Source organism: Psittacula echo (assembly GCF_963264785.1).
Source record: "Psittacula echo genome assembly, chromosome: 6".
NCBI classification, from domain to species: domain Eukaryota; kingdom Metazoa; phylum Chordata; class Aves; order Psittaciformes; family Psittacidae; genus Psittacula; species Psittacula echo.
In genome coordinates this window covers 55,959,388-55,987,049 of record NC_137743.1, presented here as the reverse complement: position 1 = coordinate 55,987,049, position 27,662 = coordinate 55,959,388, and positions in this window count along the sequence as shown.

The following is a 27,662-nucleotide window of genomic DNA, read 5'->3' as shown; positions in this document are numbered from 1 at the left end:
CCTCCTGGTATGCCTTTTGCAGCCGCAATGTCTCTGGACCTGTAGGCTTTGTGGATCTTTGAACCCTAACCCTAACCCTAACCCTAAACTTTTTGAAAGTCTAATCCTGTGGCTCATGTCTCTACCACCATGGGTGTTCCTCATGAAAGGTTTTGTAAGGACTACTGTTGGTGAATTGTAGTACTCATCTTGGTATGCCTTTGGCAGCCCCAGTGTCTCTGGACCTGTAGGCTTTGTGGCTTTTTGAAGCCTAAGCCAAGCCCTAACCCCTAACCCCTAATACTGAGGCTTATGTGTTCACCACCATGGGAGTTCCTCATGAAAGGTTTTGTAAGGACTACTGTTGGTGAATTGTAGTACTCCTCCTGGTGTGCCTTTTGCAGCCGCAATGTCTCTGGACCTGTAGGCTTTGTGGATCTTTGAACCCTAACCCTAACCCTAACCCTAACCCTAACCCTAAACTTTTTGAAAGTCTAATCCTGTGGCTCATGTCTCTACCACCATGGGTGTTCCTCATGAAAGGTTTTGTAAGGACTACTGTTGGTGAATTGTAGTACTCATCTTGGTATGCCTTTTGCAGCCCCAGTGTCTCTGGACCTGTAGGCTTTGTGGCTTTTTGAAGCCTAAGCCAAGCCCTAACCCCTAAACCCTAATACTGAGGCTTATGTCTTCACCACCATGGGAGTTCCTCATGAGAAAGTTGTTAAAGGACCGATGTTGGTGCAGTGCTGTACTCATCTTGGTATGCCTTTTGCAGCCCCAGTGTCTCTGGACCTGTAGGCTTTGTAGCTCTTTCAACGCTAAGCCTGTCCTGAATGGCACAGGATAATATTGCGTACGCCCCCAGCATCTTGGGTGTCCCATATGAACAAGTGGTGTAAGGTGCAATGTTTTAGCAGTGCCGTACTCCTCTTGGCATGTGTTTTGCAGCCCCAGGATCTCTGGACCTTTAGGCTTTGTGCATCTTTGAACTTAACCCTAACGCTAACCCTAATGTTTTTGAAACCTGAGTACAGTACTGGCGGATTTTCCGCATGAGAAAGGTGCGCAAGGACCAATGTTTGTGCAGTGCCGTACTCCTCCTGGTATGCCTTTTGCAGCCGCAATGTCTCTGGACCTGTAGGCTTTGTGGATCTTTGAACCCTAACCCTAACCCTAACCCTAAACTTTTTGCAAGTCTAATCCTGTGGCTCATGTCTCTACCACCATGGGTGTTCCTCATGAAAGGTTTTGTAAGGACTACTGTTGGTGAATTGTAGTACTCATCTTGGTATGCCTTTTGCAGCCCCAGTGTCTCTGGACCTGTAGGCTTTGTGGCTTTTTGAAGCCTAAGCCAAGCCCTAACCCCTAACCCCTAATACTGAGGCTTATGTCTTCACCACCATGGGAGTTCCTCATGAGAAAGTTGTTAAAGGACCGATGTTGGTGCAGTGCTGTACTCATCTTGGTATGCCTTTTGCAGCCCCAGTGTCTCTGGACCTGTAGGCTTTGTAGCTCTTTCAACCCTAAGCCTGTCCTGAATGGCACAGGATAATATTGCGTACGCCCCCAGCAGCTTGGGTGTCCCACATGAACAAGTGGTGTAAGGTGCAATGTTTTTGCAGTGCCGTACTCCTCTTGGCATGTGTTTTGCAGCCCCAGGATCTCTGGACCTTTAGGCTTTGTGCATCTTTGAACTTCACCCTAACACTAACCCTAAAGTTTTTGAAACCTGAGTACAGTACTGGCGGATTTTCCGCATGAGAAAGGTGCGCAAGGACCAAGGTTTGTGCAGTGCCGTACTCCTCCTGGTATGCCTTTTGCAGCCGCAATGTCTCTGGACCTGTAGGCTTTGTGGATCTTTGAACCCTAACCCTAACCCTAAACTTTTTGAAAGTCTAATCCTGTGGCTCATGTCTCTACCCCCATGGGTGTTCCTCATGAAAGGTTTTGTAAGGACTACTGTTGGTGAATTGTAGTACTCATCTTGGTATGCCTTTTGCAGCCCCAGTGTCTCTGGACCTGTAGGCTTTGTGGCTTTTTGAAGCCTAAGCCAAGCCCTAACCCCTAACCCCTAATACTGAGGCTTATGTCTTCACCACCATGGGAGTTCCTCATGAGAAAGTTGTTAAAGGACCGATGTTGGTGCAGTGCTGTACTCATCTTGGTATGCCTTTTGCAGCCCCAGTGTCTCTGGACCTGTAGGCTTTGTAGCTCTTTCAACGCTAAGCCTGTCCTGAATGGCACAGGATAATATTGCGTACGCCCCCAGCAGCTTGGGTGTCCCACATGAACAAGTGGTGTAAGGTGCAATGTTTTTGCAGTGCCGTACTCCTCTTGGCATGTGTTTTGCAGCCCCAGGATCTCTGGACCTTTAGGCTTTGTGCATCTTTGAACTTAACCCTAACACTAACCCTAATGTTTTTGAAACCTGAGTACAGTACTGGCGGATTTTCCGCATGAGAAAGGTGGGCAAGGACCAATGTTTGTGCAGTGCCGTACTCCTCCTGGTATGCCTTTTGCAGCCGCAATGTCTCTGGACCTGTAGGCTTTGTGGATCTTTGAACCCTAACCCTAACCCTAACCCTAAACTTTTTGAAAGTCTAATCCTGTGGCTCATGTCTCTACCACCATGGGTGTTCCTCATGAAAGGTTTTGTAAGGACTACTGTTGGTGAATTGTAGTACTCATCTTGGTATGCCTTTTGCAGCCCCAGTGTCTCTGGACCTGTAGGCTTTGTGGCTTTTTGAAGCCTAAGCCAAGCCCTAACCCCTAACCCCTAATACTGAGGCTTATGTCTTCACCACCATGGGAGTTCCTCATGAGAAAGTTGTTAAAGGACCGATGTTGGTGCAGTGCTGTACTCATCTTGGTATGCCTTTTGCAGCCCCAGTGTCTCTGGACCTGTAGGCTTTGTAGCTCTTTCAACGCTAAGCCTGTCCTGAATGGCACAGGATAATACTGCGTACGCCCCCAGCAGCTTGGGTGTCCCACATGAACAAGTGGTGTAAGGTGCAATGTTTTTGCAGTGCCGTACTGCTCTTGGCATGTGTTTTGCAGCCCCAGGATCTCTGGACCTTTAGGCTTTGTGCATCTTTGAACTTAACCCTAACTCTAACCCTAAAGTTTTTGAAACCTGAGTACAGTACTGGCGGATTTTCCGCATGAGAAAGGTGCGCAAGGACCAATGTTTGTGCAGTGCCGTACTCCTCCTGGTATGCCTTTTGCAGCCGCAATGTCTCTGGACCTGTAGGCTTTGTGGATCTTTGAACCCTAACCCTAACCCTAACCCTAACCCTAACCCTAAACTTTTTGAAAGTCTAATCCTGTGGCTCATGTCTCTACCCCCATGGGTGTTCCTCATGAAAGGTTTTGTAAGGACTACTGTTGGTGAATTGTAGTACTCATCTTGGTATGCCTTTTGCAGCCCCAGTGTCTCTGGACCTGTAGGCTTTGTGGCTTTTTGAAGCCTAAGCCAAGCCCTAACCCCTAACCCCTAATACTGAGGCTTATGTCTTCACCACCATGGGAGTTCCTCATGAGAAAGTTGTTAAAGGACCGATGTTGGTGCAGTGCTGTACTCATCTTGGTATGCCTTTTGCAGCCCCAGTGTCTCTGGACCTGTAGGCTTTGTTGCTCTTTCAACCCTAAGCCTGTCCTGAATGGCACAGGATAATATTGCGTACGCCCCCAGCAGCTTGGGTGTCCCACATGAACAAGTGGTGTAAGGTGCAATGTTTTTGCAGTGCCGTACTCCTCTTGGCATGTGTTTTGCATCCCCAGGATCTCTGGACCTTTAGGCTTTGTGCATCTTTGAACTTAACCCTAACAGTAACCCTAAAGTTTTTGAAACCTGAGTACAGTACTGGCGGATTTTCCGCATGAGAAAGGTGCGCAAGGACCAAGGTTTGTGCAGTGCCGTACTCCTCCTGGTATGCCTTTTGCAGCCGCAATGTCTCTGGACCTGTAGGCTTTGTGGATCTTTGAACCCTAACCCTAACCCTAAACTTTTTGAAAGTCTAATCCTGTGGCTCATGTCTCTACCCCCATGGGTGTTCCTCATGAAAGGTTTTGTAAGGACTAATGTTGGTGAATTGTAGTACTCATCTTGGTATGCCTTTTGCAGCCCCAGTGTCTCTGGACCTGTAGGTTTTGTGGCTTTTTGAAGCCTAAGCCAAGCCCTAACCCCTAACCCCTAATACTGAGGCTTATGTCTTCACCACCATGGGAGTTCCTCATGAGAAAGTTGTTAAAGGACCGATGTTGGTGCAGTGCTGTTCTCATCTTGGTATGCCTTTTGCAGCCCCAGTGTCTCTGGACCTGTAGGCTTTGTAGCTCTTTCAACGCTAAGCCTGTCCTGAATGGCACAGGATAATATTGCGTACGCCCCCAGCAGCTTGGGTGTCCCACATGAACAAGTGGTGTAAGGTGCAATGTTTTTGCAGTGCCGTACTCCTCTTGGCATGTGTTTTGCAGCCCCAGGATCTCTGGACCTTTAGGCTTTGTGCATCTTTGAACTTCACCCTAACACTAACCCTAAAGTTTTTGAAACCTGAGTACAGTACTGGCGGATTTTCCGCATGAGAAAGGTGCGCAAGGACCAATGTTTGTGCAGTGCCGTACTCCTCCTGGTATGCCTTTTGCAGCCGCAATGTCTCTGGACCTGTAGGCTTTGTGGATCTTTGAACCCTAACCCTAACCCTAACCCTAAACTTTTTGCAAGTCTAATCCTGTGGCTCATGTCTCTACCACCATGGGTGTTCCTCATGAAAGGTTTTGTAAGGACTACTGTTGGTGAATTGTAGTACTCATCTTGGTATGCCTTTTGCAGCCCCAGTGTCTCTGGACCTGTAGGCTTTGTGGCTTTTTGAAGCCTAAGCCAAGCCCTAACCCCTAACCCCTAATACTGAGGCTTATGTCTTCACCACCATGGGAGTTCCTCATGAGAAAGTTGTTAAAGGACCGATGTTGGTGCAGTGCTGTACTCATCTTGGTATGCCTTTTGCAGCCCCAGTGTCTCTGGACCTGTAGGCTTTGTAGCTCTTTCAACCCTAAGCCTGTCCTGAATGGCACAGGATAATATTGCGTACGCCCCCAGCAGCTTGGGTGTCCCACATGAACAAGTGGTGTAAGGTGCAATGTTTTTGCAGTGCCGTACTCCTCTTGGCATGTGTTTTGCAGCCCCAGGATCTCTGGACCTTTAGGCTTTGTGCATCTTTGAACTTCACCCTAACACTAACCCTAAAGTTTTTGAAACCTGAGTACAGTACTGGCGGATTTTCCGCATGAGAAAGGTGCGCAAGGACCAATGTTTGTGCAGTGCCGTACTCCTCCTGGTATGCCTTTTGCAGCCGCAATGTCTCTGGACCTGTAGGCTTTGTGGATCTTTGAACCCTAACCCTAACCCTAAACTTTTTGAAAGTCTAATCCTGTGGCTCATGTCTCTACCCCCATGGGTGTTCCTCATGAAAGGTTTTGTAAGGACTACTGTTGGTGAATTGTAGTACTCATCTTGGTATGCCTTTTGCAGCCCCAGTGTCTCTGGACCTGTAGACTTTGTGGCTTTTTGAAGCCTAAGCCAAGCCCTAACCCCTAACCCCTAATACTGAGGCTTATGTCTTCACCACCATGGGAGTTCCTCATGAGAAAGTTGTTAAAGGACCGATGTTGGTGCAGTGCTGTACTCATCTTGGTATGCCTTTTGCAGCCCCAGTGTCTCTGGACCTGTAGGCTTTGTAGCTCTTTCAACCCTAAGCCTGTCCTGAATGGCACAGGATAATATTGCGTACGCCCCCAGCAGCTTGGGTGTCCCACATGAACAAGTGGTGTAAGGTGCAATGTTTTTGCAGTGCCGTACTCCTCTTGGCATGTGTTTTGCAGCCCCAGGATCTCTGGACCTTTAGGCTTTGTGCATCTTTGAACTTAACCCTAACACTAACCCTAATGTTTTTGAAACCTGAGTACAGTACTGGCGGATTTTCCGCATGAGAAAGGTGGGCAAGGACCAATGTTTGTGCAGTGCCGTACTCCTCCTGGTATGCCTTTTGCAGCCGCAATGTCTCTGGACCTGTAGGTTTTTTGTGGATCTTTGAACCCTAACCCTAACCCTAACCCTAAACTTTTTGAAAGTCTAATCCTGTGGCTCATGTCTCTACCACCATGGGTGTTCCTCCTGAAAGGTTTTGTAAGGACTACTGTTGGTGAATTGTAGTACTCATCTTGGTATGCCTTTTGCAGCCCCAGTGTCTCTGGACCTGTAGGCTTTGTGGCTTTTTGAAGCCTAAGCCAAGCCCTAACCCCTAACCCCTAATACTGAGGCTTATGTCTTCACCACCATGGGAGTTCCTCATGAGAAAGTTGTTAAAGGACCGATGTTGGTGCAGTGCTGTACTCATCTTGGTATGCCTTTTGCAGCCCCAGTGTCTCTGGACCTGTAGGCTTTGTAGCTCTTTCAACGCTAAGCCTGTCCTGAATGGCACAGGATAATACTGCGTACGCCCCCAGCAGCTTGGGTGTCCCACATGAACAAGTGGTGTAAGGTGCAATGTTTTTGCAGTGCCGTACTGCTCTTGGCATGTGTTTTGCAGCCCCAGGATCTCTGGACCTTTAGGCTTTGTGCATCTTTGAACTTAACCCTAACTCTAACCCTAAAGTTTTTGAAACCTGAGTACAGTACTGGCGGATTTTCCGCATGAGAAAGGTGCGCAAGGACCAATGTTTGTGCAGTGCCGTACTCCTCCTGGTATGCCTTTTGCAGCCGCAATGTCTCTGGACCTGTAGGCTTTGTGGATCTTTGAACCCTAACCCTAACCCTAACCCTAACCCTAACCCTAAACTTTTTGAAAGTCTAATCCTGTGGCTCATGTCTCTACCCCCATGGGTGTTCCTCATGAAAGGTTTTGTAAGGACTACTGTTGGTGAATTGTAGTACTCATCTTGGTATGCCTTTTGCAGCCCCAGTGTCTCTGGACCTGTAGGCTTTGTGGCTTTTTGAAGCCTAAGCCAAGCCCTAACCCCTAACCCCTAATACTGAGGCTTATGTCTTCACCACCATGGGAGTTCCTCATGAGAAAGTTGTTAAAGGACCGATGTTGGTGCAGTGCTGTACTCATCTTGGTATGCCTTTTGCAGCCCCAGTGTCTCTGGACCTGTAGGCTTTGTTGCTCTTTCAACCCTAAGCCTGTCCTGAATGGCACAGGATAATATTGCGTACGCCCCCAGCAGCTTGGGTGTCCCACATGAACAAGTGGTGTAAGGTGCAATGTTTTTGCAGTGCCGTACTCCTCTTGGCATGTGTTTTGCATCCCCAGGATCTCTGGACCTTTAGGCTTTGTGCATCTTTGAACTTAACCCTAACACTAACCCTAAAGTTTTTGAAACCTGAGTACAGTACTGGCGGATTTTCCGCATGAGAAAGGTGCGCAAGGACCAAGGTTTGTGCAGTGCCGTACTCCTCCTGGTATGCCTTTTGCAGCCGCAATGTCTCTGGACCTGTAGGCTTTGTGGATCTTTGAACCCTAACCCTAACCCTAAACTTTTTGAAAGTCTAATCCTGTGGCTCATGTCTCTACCCCCATGGGTGTTCCTCATGAAAGGTTTTGTAAGGACTAATGTTGGTGAATTGTAGTACTCATCTTGGTATGCCTTTTGCAGCCCCAGTGTCTCTGGACCTGTAGGCTTTGTGGCTTTTTGAAGCCTAAGCCAAGCCCTAACCCCTAACCCCTAATACTGAGGCTTATGTCTTCACCACCATGGGAGTTCCTCATGAGAAAGTTGTTAAAGGACCGATGTTGGTGCAGTGCTGTTCTCATCTTGGTATGCCTTTTGCAGCCCCAGTGTCTCTGGACCTGTAGGCTTTGTAGCTCTTTCAACGCTAAGCCTGTCCTGAATGGCACAGGATAATATTGCGTACGCCCCCAGCAGCTTGGGTGTCCCACATGAACAAGTGGTGTAAGGTGCAATGTTTTTGCAGTGCCGTACTCCTCTTGGCATGTGTTTTGCAGCCCCAGGATCTCTGGACCTTTAGGCTTTGTGCATCTTTGAACTTCACCCTAACACTAACCCTAAAGTTTTTGAAACCTGAGTACAGTACTGGCGGATTTTCCGCATGAGAAAGGTGCGCAAGGACCAATGTTTGTGCAGTGCCGTACTCCTCCTGGTATGCCTTTTGCAGCCGCAATGTCTCTGGACCTGTAGGCTTTGTGGATCTTTGAACCCTAACCCTAACCCTAAACTTTTAGAAAATATAATCCTGTGGCTCATGTCTCTACCCCCATGGGTGTTCCTCATGAAAGGTTTTGTAAGGACTACTGTTGGTGAATTGTAGTACTCATCTTGGTATGCCTTTTGCAGCCCCAGTGTCTCTGGACCTGTAGGCTTTGTGGCTTTTTGAAGCCTAAGCCAAGCCCTAACCCCTAACCCCTAATACTGAGGCTTAAGTCTTCACCACCATGGGAGTTCCTCATGAGAAAGTTGTTAAAGGACCGATGTTGGTGCAGTGCTGTACTCATCTTGGTATGCCTTTTGCAGCCCTAGTGTCTCTGGACCTGTAGGCTTTGTAGCTCTTTCAACGCTAACCCTGTCCTGAATGGCACAGGATAATATTGCGTACGCCCCCAGCAGCTTGGGTGTCCCACATGAACAAGTGGTGTAAGGTGCAATGTTTTTGCAGTGCCGTACTCCTCTTGGCATGTGTTTTGCAGCCCCAGGATCTCTGGACCTTTAGGCTTTGTGCATCTTTGAACTTAACCCTAACTCTAACCCTAAAGTTTTTGAAACCTGAGTACAGTACTGGCGGATTTTCCGCATGAGAAAGGTGCGCAAGGACCAATTTTTGTGCAGTGCCGTACTCCTCCTGGTATGCCTTTTGCAGCCGCAATGTCTCTGGACCTGTAGGCTTTGTGGATCTTTGAACCCTAACCCTAACCCTAAACTTTTTGCAAGTCTAATCCTGTGGCTCATGTCTCTACCACCATGGGTGTTCCTCATGAAAGGTTTTGTAAGGACTACTGTTGGTGAATTGTAGTACTCATCTTGGTATGCCTTTGGCAGCCCCAGTGTCTCTGGACCTGTAGGCTTTGTGGCTTTTTGAAGCCTAAGCCAAGCCCTAACCCCTAACCCCTAATACTGAGGCTTATGTCTTCACCACCATGGGAGTTCCTCATGAGAAAGTTGTTAAAGGACCGATGTTGGTGCAGTGCTGTACTCATCTTGGTATGCCTTTTGCAGCCCCAGTGTCTCTGGACCTGTAGGCTTTGTAGCTCTTTCAACGCTAAGCCTGTCCTGAATGGCACAGGATAATATTGCGTACGCCCCCAGCAGCTTGGGTGTCCCACATGAACAAGTGGTGTAAGGTGCAATGTTTTTGCAGTGCCGTACACCTCTTGGCATGTGTTTTGCAGCCCCAGGATCTCTGGACCTTTAGGCTTTGTGCATCTTTGAACTTCACCCTAACGCTAACCCTAATGTTTTTGAAACCTGAGTACAGTACTGGCGGATTTTCCGCATGAGAAAGGTGCGCAAGGACCAATGTTTGTGCAGTGCCGTACTCCTCCTGGTATGCCTTTTGCAGCCGCAATGTCTCTGGACCTGTAGGCTTTGTGGATCTTTGAACCCTAACCCTAACCCTAACCCTAAACTTTTTGAAAGTCTAATCCTGTGGCTCATGTCTCTACCACCATGGGTGTTCCTCATGAAAGGTTTTGTAAGGACTAATGTTGGTGAATTGTAGTACTCATCTTGGTATGCCTTTTGCAGCCCCAGTGTCTCTGGACCTGTAGGCTTTGTGGCTTTTTGAAGCCTAAGCCAAGCCCTAACCCCTAACCCCTAATACTGAGGCTTATGTGTTCACCACCATGGGAGTTCCTCATGAAAGGTTTTGTAAGGACTACTGTTGGTGAATTGTAGTACTCCTCCTGGTATGCCTTTTGCAGCCGCAATGTCTCTGGACCTGTAGGCTTTGTGGATCTTTGAACCCTAACCCTAACCCTAACCCTAACCCTAACCCTAAACTTTTTGCAAGTCTAATCCTGTGGCTCATGTCTCTACCACCATGGGTGTTCCTCATGAAAGGTTTTGTAAGGACTAATGTTGGTGAATTGTAGTACTCATCTTGGTATGCCTTTTGCAGCCCCAGTGTCTCTGGACCTGTAGGCTTTGTGGCTTTTTGAAGCCTAAGCCAAGCCCTAACCCCTAACCCCTAATACTGAGGCTTTTGTCTTCACCACCATGGGAGTTCCTCATGAGAAAGTTGTTAAAGGACCGATGTTGGTGCAGTGCTGTACTCATCTTGGTATGCCTTTTGCAGCCCCAGTGTCTCTGGACCTGTAGGCTTTGTTGCTCTTTCAACCCTAAGCCTGTCCTGAATGGCACAGGATAATATTGCGTACGCCCCCAGCAGCTTGGGTGTCCCATATGAACAAGTGGTGTAAGGTGCAATGTTTTAGCAGTGCCGTACTCCTCTTGGCATGTGTTTTGCAGCCCCAGGATCTCTGGACCTTTAGGCTTTGTGCATTTTTGAACTTAACCCTAACAGTAACCCTAAAGTTTTTGAAACCTGAGTACAGTACTGGCGGATTTTCCGCATGAGAAAGGTGCGCAAGGACCAATGTTTGTGCAGTGCCGTACTCCTCCTGGTATGCCTTTTGCAGCCGCAATGTCTCTGGACCTGTAGGCTTTGTGGATCTTTGAACCCTAACCCTAACCCTAACCCTAACCCTAAACTTTTTGCAAGTCTAATCCTGTGGCTCATGTCTCTACCACCATGGGTGTTCCTCATGAAAGGTTTTGTAAGGACTAATGTTGGTGAATTGTAGTACTCATCTTGGTATGCCTTTTGCAGCCCCAGTGTCTCTGGACCTGTAGGCTTTGTGGCTTTTTGAAGCCTAAGCCAAGCCCTAACCCCTAACCCCTAATACTGAGGCTTATGTCTTCACCACCATGGGAGTTCCTCATGAGAAAGTTGTTAAAGGACCGATGTTGGTGCAGTGCTGTACTCATCTTGGTATGCCTTTTGCAGCCCCAGTGTCTCTGGACCTGTAGGCTTTGTAGCTCTTTCAACGCTAAGCCTGTCCTGAATGGCACAGGATAATATTGCGTACGCCCCCAGCAGCTTGGGTGTCCCACATGAACAAGTGGTGTAAGGTGCAATGTTTTTGCAGTGCCGTACTCCTCTTGGCATGTGTTTTGCAGCCCCAGGATCTCTGGACCTTTAGGCTTTCTGCATCTTTGAACTTCACCCTAACACTAACCCTAAAGTTTTTGAAACCTGAGTACAGTACTGGCGGATTTTCCGTATGAGAAAGGTGCGCAAGGACCAATGTTTGTGCAGTGCCGTACTCCTCCTGGTATGCCTTTTGCAGCCGCAATGTCTCTGGACCTGTAGGCTTTGTGGATCTTTGAACCCTAACCCTAACCCTAAACTTTTTGAAAGTCTAATCCTGTGGCTCATGTCTCTACCCCCATGGGTGTTCCTCATGAAAGGTTTTGTAAGGACTAATGTTGGTGAATTGTAGTACTCATCTTGGTATGCCTTTGGCAGCCCCAGTGTCTCTGGACCTGTAGGCTTTGTGGCTTTTTGAAGCCTAAGCCAAGCCCTAACCCCTAACCCCTAATACTGAGGCTTATGTCTTCACCACCATGGGAGTTCCTCATGAGAAAGTTGTTAAAGGACCGATGTTGGTGCAGTGCTGTACTCATCTTGGTATGCCTTTTGCAGCCCCAGTGTCTCTGGACCTGTAGGCTTTGTAGCTCTTTCAACGCTAAGCCTGTCCTGAATGGCACAGGATAATATTGCGTACGCCCCCAGCAGCTTGGGTGTCCCACATGAACAAGTGGTGTAAGGTGCAATGTTTTTGCAGTGCCGTACTCCTCTTGGCATGTGTTTTGCAGCCCCAGGATCTCTGGACCTTTAGGCTTTGTGCATCTTTGAACTTAACCCTAACACTAACTTTAAAGTTTTTGAAACCTGAGTACAGTACTGGCGGATTTTCCGCATGAGAAAGGTGCGCAAGGACCAATGTTTGTGCAGTGCCGTACTCCTCCTGGTATGCCTTTTGCAGCCGCAATGTCTCTGGACCTGTAGGCTTTGTGGATCTTTGAACCCTAACCCTAACCCTAAACTTTTTGAAAGTCTAATCCTGTGGCTCATGTCTCTACCACCATGGGTGTTCCTCATGAAAGGTTTTGTAAGGACTACTGTTGGTGAATTGTAGTACTCATCTTGGTATGCCTTTTGCAGCCCCAGTGTCTCTGGACCTGTAGGCTTTGTGGCTTTTTGAAGCCTAAGCCAAGCCCTAACCCCTAACCCCTAATACTGAGGCTTATGTCTTCACCACCATGGGAGTTCCTCATGAGAAAGTTGTTAAAGGACCGATGTTGGTGCAGTGCTGTACTCATCTTGGTATGCCTTTTGCAGCCCCAGTGTCTCTGGACCTGTAGGCTTTGTAGCTCTTTCAACGCTAAGCCTGTCCTGAATGGCACAGGATAATATTGCGTACGCCCCCAGCAGCTTGGGTGTCCCACATGAACAAGTGGTGTAAGGTGCAATGTTTTTGCAGTGCCGTACTCCTCTTGGCATGTGTTTTGCAGCCCCAGGATCTCTGGACCTTTAGGCTTTGTGCATCTTTGAACTTCACCCTAACGCTAACCCTAATGTTTTTGAAACCTGAGTACAGTACTGGCGGATTTTCCGCATGAGAAAGGTGCGCAAGGACCAATGTTTGTGCAGTGCCGTACTCCTGCTGGTATGCCTTTTGCAGCCGCAATGTCTCTGGACCTGTAGGCTTTGTGGATCTTTGAACCCTAACCCTAACCCTAACCCTAAACTTTTTGAAAGTGTAATCCTGTGGCTCATGTCTCTACCACCATGGGTGTTCCTCATGAAAGGTTTTGTAAGGACTAATGTTGGTGAATTGTAGTACTCATCTTGGTATGCCTTTTGCAGCCCCAGTGTCTCTGGACCTGTAGGCTTTGTGGCTTTTTGAAGCCTAAGCCAAGCCCTAACCCCTAACCCCTAATACTGAGGCTTATGTGTTCACCACCATGGGAGTTCCTCATGAAAGGTTTTGTAAGGACTACTGTTGGTGAATTGTAGTACTCCTCCTGGTATGCCTTTTGCAGCCGCAATGTCTCTGGACCTGTAGGCTTTGTGGATCTTTGAACCCTAACCCTAACCCTAACCCTAACCCTAAACTTTTTGAAAGTCTAATCCTGTGGCTCATGTCTCTACCACCATGGGTGTTCCTCATGAAAGGTTTTGTAAGGACTACTGTTGGTGAATTGTAGTACTCATCTTGGTATGCCTTTTGCAGCCCCAGTGTCTCTGGACCTGTAGGCTTTGTGGCTTTTTGAAGCCTAAGCCAAGCCCTAACCCCTAACCCCTAATACTGAGGCTTATGTCTTCACCACCATGGGAGTTCCTCATGAGAAAGTTGTTAAAGGACCGATGTTGGTGCAGTGCTGTACTCATCTTGGTATGCTTTTTGCAGCCCCAGTGTCTCTGGACCTGTAGGCTTTGTAGCTCTTTCAACGCTAAGCCTGTCCTGAATGGCACAGGATAATATTGCGTACGCCCCCAGCAGCTTGGGTGTCCCATATGAACAAGTGGTGTAAGGTGCAATGTTTTAGCAGTGCCGTACTCCTCTTGGCATGTGTTTTGCAGCCCCAGGATCTCTGGACCTTTAGGCTTTGTGCATTTTTGAACTTAACCCTAACAGTAACCCTAAAGTTTTTGAAACCTGAGTACAGTACTGGCGGATTTTCCGCATGAGAAAGGTGCGCAAGGACCAATGTTTGTGCAGTGCCGTACTCCTCCTGGTATGCCTTTTGCAGCCGCAATGTCTCTGGACCTGTAGGCTTTGTGGATCTTTGAACCCTAACCCTAACCCTAACCCTAACCCTAAACTTTTTGCAAGTCTAATCCTGTGGCTCATGTCTCTACCACCATGGGTGTTCCTCATGAAAGGTTTTGTAAGGACTAATGTTGGTGAATTGTAGTACTCATCTTGGTATGCCTTTTGCAGCCCCAGTGTCTCTGGACCTGTAGGCTTTGTGGCTTTTTGAAGCCTAAGCCAAGCCCTAACCCCTAACCCCTAATACTGAGGCTTATGTCTTCACCACCATGGGAGTTCCTCATGAGAAAGTTGTTAAAGGACCGATGTTGGTGCAGTGCTGTACTCATCTTGGTATGCCTTTTGCAGCCCCAGTGTCTCTGGACCTGTAGGCTTTGTAGCTCTTTCAACCCTAAGCCTGTCCTGAATGGCACAGGATAATATTGCGTACGCCCCCAGCAGCTTGGGTGTCCCACATGAACAAGTGGTGTAAGGTGCAATGTTTTTGCAGTGCCGTACTCCTCTTGGCATGTGTTTTGCAGCCCCAGGATCTCTGGACCTTTAGGCTTTGTGCATCTTTGAACTTCACCCTAACACTAACCCTAAAGTTTTTGAAACCTGAGTACAGTACTGGCGGATTTTCCGTATGAGAAAGGTGCGCAAGGACCAATGTTTGTGCAGTGCCGTACTCCTTCTGGTATGCCTTTTGCAGCCGCAATGTCTCTGGACCTGTAGGCTTTGTGGATCTTTGAACCCTAACCCTAACCCTAAACTTTTTGAAAGTCTAATCCTGTGGCTCATGTCTCTACCCCCATGGGTGTTCCTCATGAAAGGTTTTGTAAGGACTACTGTTGGTGAATTGTAGTACTCATCTTGGTATGCCTTTTGCAGCCCCAGTGTCTCTGGACCTGTAGGCTTTGTGGCTTTTTGAAGCCTAAGCCAAGCCCTAACCCCTAACCCCTAATACTGAGGCTTATGTCTTCACCACCATGGGAGTTCCTCATGAGAAAGTTGTTAAAGGACCGATGTTGGTGCAGTGCTGTACTCATCTTGGTATGCCTTTTGCAGCCCCAGTGTCTCTGGACCTGTAGGCTTTGTAGCTCTTTCAACCCTAAGCCTGTCCTGAATGGCACAGGATAATATTGCGTACGCCCCCAGCAGCTTGGGTGTCCCACATGAACAAGTGGTGTAAGGTGCAATGTTTTTGCAGTGCCGTACTGCTCTTGGCATGTGTTTTGCAGCCCCAGGATCTCTGGACCTTTAGGCTTTGTGCATCTTTGAACTTAACCCTAACTCTAACCCTAAAGTTTTTGAAACCTGAGTACAGTACTGGCGGATTTTCCGCATGAGAAAGGTGCGCAAGGACCAATGTTTGTGCAGTGCCGTACTCCTCCTGGTATGCCTTTTGCAGCCGCAATGTCTCTGGACCTGTAGGCTTTGTGGATCTTTGAACCCTAACCCTAACCCTAACCCTAAACTTTTTGAAAGTCTAATCCTGTGGCTCATATCTCTACCACCATGGGTGTTCCTCATGAAAGGTTTTGTAAGGACTAATGTTGGTGAATTGTAGTACTCATCTTGGTATGCCTTTTGCAGCCCCAGTGTCTCTGGACCTGTAGGCTTTGTGGCTTTTTGAAGCCTAAGCCAAGCCCTAACCCCTAACCCCTAATACTGAGGCTTATGTGTTCACCACCATGGGAGTTCCTCATGAAAGGTTTTGTAAGGACTACTGTTGGTGAATTGTAGTACTCCTCCTGGTATGCCTTTTGCAGCCGCAATGTCTCTGGACCTGTAGGCTTTGTGGATCTTTGAACCCTAACCCTAACCCTAACCCTAACCCTAACCCTAAACTTTTTGAAAGTCTAATCCTGTGGCTCATGTCTCTACCACCATGGGTGTTCCTCATGAAAGGTTTTGTAAGGACTACTGTTGGTGAATTGTAGTACTCATCTTGGTATGCCTTTGGCAGCCCCAGTGTCTCTGGACCTGTAGGCTTTGTGGCTTTTTGAAGCCTAAGCCAAGCCCTAACCCCTAACCCCTAATACTGAGGCTTATGTCTTCACCACCATGGGAGTTCCTCATGAGAAAGTTGTTAAAGGACCGATGTTGGTGCAGTGCTGTACTCATCTTGGTATGCCTTTTGCAGCCCCAGTGTCTCTGGACCTGTAGGCTTTGTTGCTCTTTCAACCCTAAGCCTGTCCTGAATGGCACAGGATAATATTGCGTACGCCCCCAGCCGCTTGGGTGTCCCACATGAACAAGTGGTGTAAGGTGCAATGTTTTAGCAGTGCCGTACTCCTCTTGGCATGTGTTTTGCAGCCCCAGGATCTCTGGACCTTTAGGCTTTGTGCCTCTTTGAACTTAACCCTAACAGTAACCCTAAAGTTTTTGAAACCTGAGTACAGTACTGGCGGATTTTCCACATGAGAAAGGTGCGCAAGGACCAATGTTTGTGCAGTGCCGTACTCCTCCTGGTATGCCTTTTGCAGCCGCAATGTCTCTGGACCTGTAGGCTTTGTGGATCTTTGAACCCTAACCCTAACCCTAACCCTAAACTTTTTGGAAGTCTAATCCTGTGGCTCATGTCTCTACCACCATGGGTGTTCCTCATGAAAGGTTTTGTAAGGACTAATGTTGGTGAATTGTAGTACTCATCTTGGTATGCCTTTTGCAGCCCCAGTGTCTCTGGACCTGTAGGCTTTGTGGCTTTTTGAAGCCTAAGCCAAGCCCTAACCCCTAACCCCTAATACTGAGGCTTATGTCTTCACCACCATGGGAGTTCCTCATGAGAAAGTTGTTAAAGGACCGATGTTGGTGCAGTGCTGTACTCATCTTGGTATGGCTTTTGCAGCCCCAGTGTCTCTGGACCTGTAGGCTTTCTAGCTCTTTCAACGCTAAGCCTGTCCTGAATGGCACAGGATAATATTGCGTACGCCCCCAGCAGCTTGGGTGTCCCACATGAACAAGTGGTGTAAGGTGCAATGTTTTTGCAGTGCCGTACTGCTCTTGGCATGTGTTTTGCAGCCCCAGGATCTCTGGACCTTTAGGCTTTGTGCATCTTTGAACTTAACCCTAACTCTAACCCTAAAGTTTTTGAAACCTGAGTACAGTACTGGCGGATTTTCCGCATGAGAAAGGTGCGCAAGGACCAATGTTTGTGCAGTGCCGTACTCCTCCTGGTATGCCTTTTGCAGCCGCAATGTCTCTGGACCTGTAGGCTTTGTGGATCTTTGAACCCTAACCCTAACCCTAACCCTAAACTTTTTGAAAGTCTAATCCTGTGGCTCATGTCTCTACCACCATGGGTGTTCCTCCTGAAAGGTTTTGTAAGGACTAATGTTGGTGAATTGTAGTACTCATCTTGGTATGCCTTTTGCAGCCCCAGTGTCTCTGGACCTGTAGGCTTTGTGGCTTTTTGAAGCCTAAGCCAAGCCCTAACCCCTAACCCCTAATACTGAGGCTTATGTCTTCACCACCATGGGAGTTCCTCATGAGAAAGTTGTTAAAGGACCGATGTTGGTGCAGTGCTGTACTCATCTTGGTATGCCTTTTGCAGCCCCAGTGTCTCTGGACCTGTAGGCTTTGTAGCTCTTTCAACGCTAACCCTGTCCTGAATGGCACGGGATAATATTGCGTACGCCCCCAGCAGCTTGGGTGTCCCACATGAACAAGTGGTGTAAGGTGCAATGTTTTTGCAGTGCCGTACTCCTCTTGGCATGTGTTTTGCAGCCCCAGGATCTCTGGACCTTTAGGCTTTGTGCATCTTTGAACTTAACCCTAACGCTAACCCTAATGTTTTTGAAACCTGAGTACAGTACTGGCGGATTTTCCGCATGAGAAAGGTGCGCAAGGACCAATGTTTGTGCAGTGCCGTACTCCTCCTGGTATGCCTTTTGCAGCCGCAATGTCTCTGGACCTGTAGGCTTTGTGGATCTTTGAACCCTAACCCTAACCCTAACCCTAACCCTAAACTTTTTGAAAGTCTAATCCTGTGGCTCATGTCTCTACCACCATGGGTGTTCCTCATGAAAGGTTTTGTAAGGACTACTGTTGGTGAATTGTAGTACTCATCTTGGTATGCCTTTTGCAGCCCCAGTGTCTCTGGACCTGTAGGCTTTGTGGCTTTTTGAAGCCTAAGCCAAGCCCTAACCCCTAACCCCTAATACTGAGGCTTATGTCTTCACCACCATGGGAGTTCCTCATGAGAAAGTTGTTAAAGGACCGATGTTGGTGCAGTGCTGTACTCATCTTGGTATGGCTTTTGCAGCCCCAGTGTCTCTGGACCTGTAGGCTTTGTAGCTCTTTCAACGCTAAGCCTGTCCTGAATGGCACAGGATAATATTGCGTACGCCCCCAGCAGCTTGGGTGTCCCATATGAACAAGTGGTGTAAGGTGCAATGTTTTTGCAGTGCCGTACTCCTCTTGGCATGTGTTTTGCAGCCCCAGGATCTCTGGACCTTTAGGCTTTGTGCATCTTTGAACTTAACCCTAAGAGTAACCCTAAAGTTTTTGAAACCTGAGTACAGTACTGGCGGATTTTCCGCATGAGAAAGGTGCGCAAGGACCAATGTTTGTGCAGTGCCGTACTCCTCCTGGTATGCCTTTTGCAGCCGCAATGTCTCTGGACCTGTAGTCTTTGTGGATCTTTGAACCCTAACCCTAACCCTAACCCTAAACTTTTTGAAAGTCTAATCCTGTGGCTCATGTCTCTACCACCATGGGTGTTCCTCATGAAAGGTTTTGTAAGGACTAATGTTGGTGAATTGTAGTACTCATCTTGGTATGCCTTTTGCAGCCCCAGTGTCTCTGGACCTGTAGGCTTTGTTGCTCTTTCAACCCTAAGCCTGTCCTGAATGGCACAGGATAATATTGCGTACGCCCCCAGCAGCTTGGGTGTCCCACATGAACAAGTGGTGTAAGGTGCAATGTTTTTGCAGTGCCGTACTCCTCTTGGCATGTGTTTTGCAGCCCCAGGATCTCTGGACCTTTACTGGCGGATTTTCCGCATAAGAAAGGTGCGCAAGGACCAATGTTTGTGCAGTGCCGTACTCCTCCTGGTATGCCTTTTGCAGCCGCAATGTCTCTGGACCTGTAGGCTTTGTGGATCTTTGAACCCTAACCCTAACCCTAACCCTAACCCTAACCCTAAACATTTTGAAAGTATAATCCTGTGGCTCATGTCTCTACCACCATGGGTGTTCCTCATGAAAGGTTTTGTAAGGACTACTGTTGGTGAATTGTAGTACTCATCTTGGTATGCCTTTGGCAGCCCCAGTGTCTCTGGACCTGTAGGCTTTGTGGCTTTTTGAAGCCTAAGCCAAGCCCTAACCCCTAACCCCTAATACTGAGGCTTATGTCTTCACCACCATGGGAGTTCCTCATGAGAAAGTTGTTAAAGGACCGATGTTGGTGCAGTGCTGTACTCATCTTGGTATGCCTTTTGCAGCCCCAGTGTCTCTGGACCTGTAGGCTTTGTTGCTCTTTCAACCCTAAGCCTGTCCTGAATGGCACAGGATAATATTGCGTACGCCCCCAGCAGCTTGGGTGTCCCATATGAACAAGTGGTGTAAGGTGCAATGTTTTTACAGTTCCGTACTCCTCTTGGCATGTGTTTTGCAGCCCCAGGATCTCTGGACCTTTAGGCTTTGTGCATCTTTGAACTTAACCCTAAGAGTAACCCTAAAGTTTTTGAAACCTGAGTACAGTACTGGCGGATTTTCCGCATGAGAAAGGTGCGCAAGGACCAATGTTTGTGCAGTGCCGTACTCCTCCTGGTATGACTTTTGCAGCCGCAATGTCTCTGGACCTGTAGGCTTTGTGGATCTTTGAACCCTAACCCTAACCCTAACCCTAACCCTAACCCTAAACATTTTGAAAGTATAATCCTGTGGCTCATGTCTCTACCACCATGGGTGTTCCTCCTGAAAGGTTTTGTAAGGACTACTGTTGGTGAATTGTAGTACTCATCTTGGTATGCCTTTTGCAGCCCCAGTGTCTCTGGACCTGTAGGCTTTGTGGCTTTTTGAAGCCTAAGCCAAGCCCTAACGCCTAACCCCTAATACTGAGGCTTATGTCTTCACCACCATGGGAGTTCCTCATGAGAAAGTTGTTAAAGGACCGATGTTGGTGCAGTGCTGTACTCATCTTGGTATGGCTTTTGCAGCCCCAGTGTCTCTGGACCTGTAGGCTTTGTAGCTCTTTCAACCCTAAGCCTGTCCTGAATGGCACAGGATAATATTGCGTATGCCCCCAGCAGCCTGGGTGTCCTACATGAACAAGTGGTGTAAGGTGCAATGTTTTTGCAGTGCCGTACTGCTCTTAGCATGTGTTTTGCAGCCCCAGGATCTCTGGACCTTTAGGCTTTGTGCATCTTTGAACTTAACCCTGAGAGTAATCCTAAAGTTTTTGAAACCTGAGTACAGTACTGACGGATTTTCCGCATGAGAAAGGTGCGCAAGGACCAATGTTTGTGCAGTGCCGTACTCCTCCTGGTATGCCTTTTGCAGCCGCAATGTCTCTGGACCTGTAGGCTTTGTGGATCTTTGAACCCTAACCCTAACCCTAACCCTAAACTTTTTGAAAGTCTAATCCTGTGGCTCATGTCTCTACCACCATGGGTGTTCCTCATGAAAGGTTTTGTAAGGACTACTGTTGGTGAATTGTAGTACTCATCTTGGTATGCCTTTTGCAGCCCCAGTGTCTCTGGACCTGTAGGCTTTGTGGCTTTTTGAAGCCTAAGCCAAGCCCTAACCCCTAACCCCTAATACTGAGGCTTATGTCTTCACCACCATGGGAGTTCCTCATGAGAAAGTTGTTAAAGGACCGATGTTGGTGCAGTGCTGTACTCATCTTGGTATGCCTTTTGCAGCCCCAGTGTCTCTGGACCTGTAGGCTTTGTAGCTCTTTCAACCCTAAGCCTGTCCTGAATGGCACAGGATAATATTGCGTACGCCCCCAGCAGCTTGGGTGTCCCACATGAACAAGTGGTGTAAGGTGCAATGTTTTTGCAGTGCCGTACTCCTCTTGGCATGTGTTTTGCAGCCCCAGGATCTCTGGACCTTTAGGCTTTGTGCATCTTTGAACTTAACCCTAACACTAACCCTAAAGTTTTTGAAACCTGAGTACAGTACTGGCGGATTTTCCGCATGAGAAAGGTGCGCAAGGACCAATGTTTGTGCAGTGCCGTACTCCTCCTGGTATGCCTTTTGCAGCCGCAATGTCTCTGGACCTGTAGGCTTTGTGGATCTTTGAACCCTAACCCTAACCCTAACCCTAAACTTTTTGAAAGTCTAATCCTGTGGCTCATGTCTCTACCACCATGGGTGTTCCTCATGAAAGGTTTTGTAAGGACTACTGTTGGTGAATTGTAGTACTCGTCTTGGTATGCCTTTTGCAGCCCCAGTGTCTCTGGACCTGTAGGCTTTGTGGCTTTTTGAAGCCTAAGCCAAGCCCTAACCCCTAACCCCTAATACTGAGGCTTATGTCTTCACCACCATGGGAGTTCCTCATGAGAAAGTTGTTAAAGGACCAATGTTGGTGCAGTGCTGTACTCATCTTGGTATGCCTTTTGCAGCCCCAGTGTCTCTGGACCTGTAGGCTTTGTAGCTCTTTCAACGCTAAGCCTGTCCTGAATGGCACAGGATAATATTGCGTACGCCCCCACCAGCTTGGGTGTCCCACATGAACAAGTGGTGTAAGGTGCAATGTTTTTGCAGTGCCGTACTCCTCTTGGCATGTGTTTTGCAGCCCCAGGATCTCTGGACCTTTAGGCTTTGTGCATCTTTGAACTTAACCCTAACAGTAACCCTAAAGTTTTTGAAACCTGAGTACAGTACTGGCGGATTTTCCGCATGAGAAAGGTGCGCAAGGACCAATGTTTGTGCAGTGCCGTACTCCTCCTGGTATGCCTTTTGCAGCCGCAATGTCTCTGGACCTGTAGGCTTTGTGGATCTTTGAACCCTAACCCTAACCCTAACCCTAAACTTTTTGAAAGTCTAATCCTGTGGCTCATGTCTCTACCACCATGGGTGTTCCTCATGAAAGGTTTTGTAAGGACTACTGTTGGTAAATTGTAGTACTCATCTTGGTATGCCTTTTGCAGCCCCAGTGTCTCTGGACCTGTAGGCTTTGTGGCTTTTTGAAGCCTAAGCCAAGCCCTAACCCCTAACCCCTAATACTGAGGCTTCTGTCTTCACCACCATGGGAGTTCCTCATGAGAAAGTTGTTAAAGGACCGATGTTGGTGCAGTGCTGTACTCATCTTGGTATGCCTTTTGCAGCCCCAGTGTCTCTGGACCTGTAGGCTTTCTAGCTCTTTCAACGCTAACCCTGTCCTGAATGGCACAGGATAATATTGCGTACGCCCCCAGCAGCTTGGGTGTCCCACATGAACAAGTGGTGTAAGGTGCAATGTTTTTGCAGTGCCGTACTCCTCTTGGCATGTGTTTTGCAGCCCCAGGATCTCTGGACCTTTAGGCTTTGTGCATCTTTGAACTTAACCCTAAGAGTAACCCTAAAGTTTTTGAAACCTGAGTACAGTACTGGCGGATTTTCCGCATGAGAAAGGTGCGCAAGGACCAATGTTTGTGCAGTGCCGTACTCCTCCTGGTATGCCTTTTGCAGCCGCAATGTCTCTGGACCTGTAGGCTTTGTGGATCTTTGAACCCTAACCCTAACCCTAACCCTAAACTTTTTGCAAGTCTAATCCTGTGGCTCATGTCTCTACCACCATGGGTGTTCCTCCTGAAAGGTTTTGTAAGGACTACTGTTGGTGAATTGTAGTACTCATCTTGGTATGCCTTTTGCAGCCCCAGTGTCTCTGGACCTGTAGGCTTTGTGGCTTTTTGAAGCCTAAGCCAAGCCCTAACCCCTAACCCCTAATACTGAGGCTTATGTCTTCACCACCATGGGAGTTCCTCATGAGAAAGTTGTTAAAGGACCTATGTTGGTGCAGTGCTGTACTCATCTTGGTATGGCTTTTGCAGCCCCAGTTTCTCTGGACCTGTAGGCTTTGTAGCTCTTTCAACGCTAAGCCTGTCCTGAATGGCACAGGATAATATTGCGTACGCCCCCACCAGCTTGGGTGTCCCACATGAACAAGTGGTGTAAGGTGCAATGTTTTTGCAGTGCCGTACTCCTCTTGGCATGTGTTTTGCAGCCCCAGGATCTCTGGACCTTTAGGCTTTGTGCATCTTTGAACTTAACCCTAACACTAACCCTAAAGTTTTTGAAACCTGAGTACAGTACTGGCGGATTTTCCGCATGAGAAAGGTGCGCAAGGACCAATGTTTGTGCAGTGCCGTACTCCTCCTGGTATGCCTTTTGCAGCCGCAATGTCTCTGGACCTGTAGGCTTTGTGGATCTTTGAACCCTAACCCTAACCCTAACCCTAAACTTTTTGAAAGTCTAATCCTGTGGCTCATGTCTCTACCACCATGGGTGTTCCTCATGAAAGGTTTTGTAAGGACTACTGTTGGTGAATTGTAGTACTCATCTTGGTATGCCTTTTGCAGCCCCAGTGTCTCTGGACCTGTAGGCTTTGTGGCTTTTTGAAGCCTAAGCCAAGCCCTAACCCCTAACCCCTAATACTGAGGCTTCTGTCTTCACCACCATGGGAGTTCCTCATGAGAAAGTTGTTAAAGGACCGATGTTGGTGCAGTGCTGTACTCATCTTGGTATGGCTTTTGCAGCCCCAGTGTCTCTGGACCTGTAGGCTTTCTAGCTCTTTCAACGCTAACCCTGTCCTGAATGGCACAGGATAATATTGCGTACGCCCCCAGCAGCTTGGGTGTCCCACATGAACAAGTGGTGTAAGGTGCAATGTTTTTGCAGTGCCGTACTCCTCTTGGCATGTGTTTTGCAGCCCCAGGATCTCTGGACCTTTAGGCTTTGTGCATCTTTGAACTTAACCCTAAGAGTAACCCTAAAGTTTTTGAAACCTGAGTACAGTACTGGCGGATTTTCCGCATGAGAAAGGTGCGCAAGGACCAATGTTTGTGCAGTGCCGTACTCCTCCTGGTATGCCTTTTGCAGCCGCAATGTCTCTGGACCTGTAGGCTTTGTGGATCTTTGAACCCTAACCCTAACCCTAACCCTAAACTTTTTGCAAGTCTAATCCTGTGGCTCATGTCTCTACCACCATGGGTGTTCCTCCTGAAAGGTTTTGTAAGGACTACTGTTGGTGAATTGTAGTACTCATCTTGGTATGCCTTTTGCAGCCCCAGTGTCTCTGGACCTGTAGGCTTTGTGGCTTTTTGAAGCCTAAGCCAAGCCCTAACCCCTAACCCCTAATACTGAGGCTTATGTCTTCACCACCATGGGAGTTCCTCATGAGAAAGTTGTTAAAGGACCTATGTTGGTGCAGTGCTGTACTCATCTTGGTATGGCTTTTGCAGCCCCAGTTTCTCTGGACCTGTAGGCTTTGTAGCTCTTTCAACGCTAAGCCTGTCCTGAATGGCACAGGATAATATTGCGTACGCCCCCAGCAGCTTGGGTGTCCCACATGAACAAGTGGTGTAAGGTGCAATGTTTTTGCAGTGCCGTACTCCTCTTGGCATGTGTTTTGCAGCCCCAGGATCTCTGGACCTTTAGGCTTTGTGCATCTTTGAACTTAACCCTAACACTAACCCTAAAGTTTTTGAAACCTGAGTACAGTACTGGCGGATTTTCCGCATGAGAAAGGTGCGCAAGGACCAATGTTTGTGCAGTGCCGTACTCCTCCTGGTATGCCTTTTGCAGCCGCAATGTCTCTGGACCTGTAGGCTTTGTGGATCTTTGAACCCTAACCCTAACCCTAACCCTAAACTTTTTGAAAGTCTAATCCTGTGGCTCATGTCTCTACCACCATGGGTGTTCCTCATGAAAGGTTTTGTAAGGACTACTGTTGGTGAATTGTAGTACTCATCTTGGTATGCCTTTTGCAGCCCCAGTGTCTCTGGACCTGTAGGCTTTGTGGCTTTTTGAAGCCTAAGCCAAGCCCTAACCCCTAACCCCTAATACTGAGGCTTCTGTCTTCACCACCATGGGAGTTCCTCATGAGAAAGTTGTTAAAGGACCGATGTTGGTGCAGTGCTGTACTCATCTTGGTATGCCTTTTGCAGCCCCAGTGTCTCTGGACCTGTAGGCTTTGTAGCTCTTTCAACGCTAACCCTGTCCTGAATGGCACAGGATAATATTGCGTACGCCCCCAGCAGCTTGGGTGTCCCACATGAACAAGTGGTGTAAGGTGCAATGTTTTTGCAGTGCCGTACTCCTCTTGGCATGTGTTTTGCAGCCCCAGGATCTCTGGACCTTTAGGCTTTCTGCATCTTTGAACTTAACCCTAACAGTAACCCTAAAGTTTTTGAAACCTGAGTACAGTACTGGCGGATTTTCCGCATGAGAAAGGTGCGCAAGGACCAATGTTTGTGCAGTGCCGTACTCCTCCTGGTATGCCTTTTGCAGCCGCAATGTCTCTGGACCTGTAGTCTTTGTGGATCTTTGAACCCTAACCCTAACCCTAACCCTAAACTTTTTGAAAGTCTAATCCTGTGGCTCATGTCTCTACCACCATGGGTGTTCCTCATGAAAGGTTTTGTAAGGACTAATGTTGGTGAATTGTAGTACTCATCTTGGTATGCCTTTTGCAGCCCCAGTGTCTCTGGACCTGTAGGCTTTGTGGCTTTTTGAAGCCTAAGCCAAGCCCTAACCCCTAACCCCTAATACTGAGGCTTATGTCTTCACCACCATGGGAGTTCCTCATGAGAAAGCTGTTAAAGGACCGATGTTGGTGCAGTGCTGTACTCATCTTGGTATGCCTTTTGCAGCCCCAGTGTCTCTGGACCTGTAGGCTTTGTAGCTCTTTCAACGCTAAGCCTGTCCTGAATGGCACAGGATAATATTGCGTACGCCCCCAGCAGCTTGGGTGTCCCACATGAACAAGTGGTGTAAGGTGCAATGTTTTTGCAGTGCCGTACTCCTCTTGGCATGTGTTTTGCAGCCCCAGGATCTCTGGACCTTTAGGCTTTGTGCATCTTTGAACTTAACCCTAACAGTAACCCTAATGTTTTTGAAACCTGAGTACAGTACTGGCGGATTTTCCGCATGAGAAAGGTGCGCAAGGACCAATGTTTGTGCAGTGCCGTACTCCTCCTGGTATGCCTTTTGCAGCCGCAATGTCTCTGGACCTGTAGGCTTTGTGGATCTTTGAACCTTAACCCTAACCCTAACCCTAAACTTTTTGAAAGTCTAATCCTGTGGCTCATGTCTCTACCACCATGGGTGTTCCTCATGAAAGGTTTTGTAAGGACTACTGTTGGTGAATTGTAGTACTCATCTTGGTATGCCTTTTGCAGCCCCAGTGTCTCTGGACCTGTAGGCTTTGTGGCTTTTTGAAGCCTAAGCCAAGCCCTAACCCCTAACCCCTAATACTGAGGCTTATGTCTTCACCACCATGGGAGTTCCTCATGAGAAAGTTGTTAAAGGACCGATGTTGGTGCAGTGCTGTACTCATCTTGGTATGCCTTTTGCAGCCCCAGTGTCTCTGGACCTGTAGGCTTTGTAGCTCTTTCAACGCTAACCCTGTCCTGAATGGCACAGGATAATATTGCGTACGCCCCCAGCAGCTTGGGTGTCCCACATGAACAAGTGGTGTAAGGTGCAATGTTTTTGCAGTGCCGTACTCCTCTTGGCATGTGTTTTGCAGACCCAGGATCTCTGGACCTTTAGGCTTTGTGCATCTTTGAACTTAACCCTAAGAGTAACCCTAAAGTTTTTGAAACCTGAGTACAGTACTGGCGGATTTTCCGCATGAGAAAGGTGCGCAAGGACCAATGTTTGTGCAGTGCCGTACTCCTCCTGGTATGCCTTTTGCAGCCGCAATGTCTCTGGACCTGTAGGCTTTGTGGATCTTTGAACCCTAACCCTAACCCTAACCCTAAACTTTTTGCAAGTCTAATCCTGTGGCTCATGTCTCTACCACCATGGGTGTTCCTCATGAAAGGTTTTGTAAGGACTACTGTTGGTGAATTGTAGTACTCATCTTGGTATGCCTTTTGCAGCCCCAGTGTCTCTGGACCTGTAGGTTTTGTGGCTTTTTGAAGCCTAAGCCAAGCCCTAACCCCTAACCCCTAATACTGAGGCTTCTGTCTTCACCACCATGGGAGTTCCTCATGAGAAAGTTGTTAAAGGACCGATGTTGGTGCAGTGCTGTACTCATCTTGGTATGCCTTTTGCAGCCCCAGTGTCTCTGGACCTGTAGGCTTTGTAGCTCTTTCAACGCTAAGCCTGTCCTGAATGGCACAGGATAATATTGCGTACGCCCCCAGCAGCTTGGGTGTCCCACATGAACAAGTGGTGTAAGGTGCAATGTTTTTGCAGTGCCGTACTCCTCTTGGCATGTGTTTTGCAGCCCCAGGATCTCTGGACCTTTAGGCTTTGTGCATCTTTGAACTTAACCCTAACAGTAACCCTAAAGTTTTTGAAACCTGAGTACAGTACTGGCGGATTTTCCGCATGAGAAAGGTGCGCAAGGACCAATGTTTGTGCGGTGCCGTACTCCTCCTGGTATGCCTTTTGCAGCCGCAATGTCTCTGGACCTGTAGGCTTTGTGGATCTTTGAACCCTAACCCTAACCCTAACCCTAAACTTTTTGAAAGTCTAATCCTGTGGCTCATGTCTCTACCACCATGGGTGTTCCTCCTGAAAGGTTTTGTAAGGACTAATGTTGGTGAATTGTAGTACTCATCTTGGTATGCCTTTTGCAGCCCCAGTGTCTCTGGACCTGTAGGCTTTGTTGCTCTTTCAACGCTAACCCTGTCCTGAATGGCACAGGATAATATTGCGTACGCCCCCTGCAGCTTGGGTGTCCCACATGAAC